The 2,034-nt window shown below is 43.3% G+C and overlaps 1 long non-coding RNA gene across 1 annotated transcript; it reads left to right on the top strand.

The window, feature by feature from the left end:
- LOC104957472 (uncharacterized) lies at positions 1-1,689 on the top strand. Its single transcript, XR_799669.1, has 3 exons — positions 1-51; positions 391-477; positions 1,540-1,689. It is a non-coding gene; the product is annotated as an uncharacterized lncRNA (long non-coding RNA).
- The last annotated feature ends 345 nt before the right edge of the window (positions 1,690-2,034 follow it).

A 2,034-nucleotide genomic window follows, 5' to 3' on the forward strand; every position in this document is an offset into this window, starting at 1 on the left:
GCCATTGTCCCCTCCGGGAGAAGTGGTTTGGCACTCAATACAACGTGGAGGGTGTGTTTCTGTGTGTGTGTGTGTGTGTGTGTGTGTGTGTGTGTGTTTGTCTACTGTCGATGTAACAGCTCCTTCCCACAACGTAGGCATTCAGTGAATACATTGTCTTTTTCCCCCTGTGTGGTGATATTCAGGCCAGCCGGCAGCAGAAATGCCAACATTTATCTCTGTCTTTTAGCTGGCGAACAATAGTGTTGGGACAGCGCTTCAATAAATAAATAAAAACCAATATTTCATTTGAGTTGGAATCAAATGTTAAGGTCACTCAATTCCAAACATGAATGTGAACTTCATATCATATTTATTTTTATTGTATTATTTTTCCCTTCGCACACACAGACGTCCAGCAGGAGTGGATGGATCGGTGGACCGGAAACCTGGAGCTCAGCAGTGAACTCTCACTTCCTGTCGAAAACAAGTTCATTGGTGAGTGATCAACTCTCAGCACTACGGGAGGGAGGGGGGGGGAGTTGTTGTGCCCCAAAACTGCTGTGAATATCTGAAAAAGTGTCCAATTAGATGATCATGAAGAAGAATTGATACTTCAGTTTGTGCTTTGCTTGCCCAACACACACACACACACACACACACACACACACACACACACACACACACACTCAAACGCACACCTTGAGCCCCCTATCGAAGCCTCATGGATCCTTCTGAGGACATTCTACCACCATCACCTCATTTTATTGTACGTTACATTTTTTATTTTTAATACAACTGATATTTTAATGGACCCTAAGCGAGTGGAAGAGCAAACCACTCAGCACTTTTATTATTATAACCATTAGTCACTTTAAGAGGCAATTTCCTTCTTTTTGTGTGAATTGTATGTTGTTCTGTGCATGGTGAGTGCTGTTTTATTTGCCAGTGCCAAAGACACATTTTATGTAAATGTAGTGGAGTCAAATCTGAAAAAAATAAGAAGATATAGTCACCAAACTTGGAAGAACATCTCCTGGTACTAGGATGGGTTAAAAGCAGAGAACACATGTCACTGTGTGTGCTGTGTACTCTGCATGTGTGACCATTAAAGAGGGTTTCATCCCTCCCATTCTCTCTCTATTGGGTCAATATATTCTGTCATGGTGAACTTGCTGTTCCTCATGTAATTTAAATCCAGTCTGTCGAGACATGTTATATTTTAGGGGGTCATCATTTCGGCTCAAACAAGGCACCTTTGGTCAAATCCTGGCCAAAAATGTAAGAGCCGATATATGTTGGCATTGTGCTCTGTTTCTACATTGTGTACGGCCACAGCACATTGCCAATTCTGATCAAATGTGGAGAAATTATGCATGTTCACTCATTAGCCCCAGGGTTACTGAATCATTTATTGATGTGGGGACATCGTTGTACAGTTTTGACATCCAGCTGCATGTTTATCCCAAAGTGGACGTGTTGAATTGTTGAACTCACACATTATTTATGAGACTTCACCGAGCTGGATTATGATGTTTTATTGTTTGTGTATTTGTACAGCCACTGACTTCACCCTGAAGCCGTCTGACCGCCCAGACACTGAGTTTCCTGTCCGGATAGCCGAGAGCGACAGGGGCTGCCTGTGGTACAAGAAGGACGACAAATTCAAAATTCCTAAAGGTGTGTGTGTGTGTGTGTGTGTGTGTGTGTGTGTGTGTGTGTGTGTGTGTGTGTGTGTGTGTGTGTGTGTGTGTGTGTGTGTGTGTGTGTGTGTGTGTGTGTGTGTGTGGTTTGTCCAGCTGCATTCACTCACAGGCAGTTTGTGGTTGAATCCTTTAACCTTGATGACCAGGCCGTGTTCGCCGGACGACAGTTTGTACTCCAGCTGCGCCACTTCAGCCTCATAAGGGAGTCATTAATTTTAGGGTTAGGCATGTGTTGGTTAAGGTTAGGATAAGTCTCCAGGAAATGCATGTAAGTCAATGTAATGTCCCCTGAAGTGATGTATAAATGGTGTGTGTGTGTTGGTTTTTCTTGGTTACCATGGCAACTGCA

The sequence above is a fragment of the Notothenia coriiceps genome, unplaced genomic scaffold, assembly GCF_000735185.1.
Source record: "Notothenia coriiceps isolate Sejong01 unplaced genomic scaffold, NC01 NC01_scaffold00027138, whole genome shotgun sequence".
Classification (NCBI taxonomy): domain Eukaryota; kingdom Metazoa; phylum Chordata; class Actinopteri; order Perciformes; family Nototheniidae; genus Notothenia; species Notothenia coriiceps.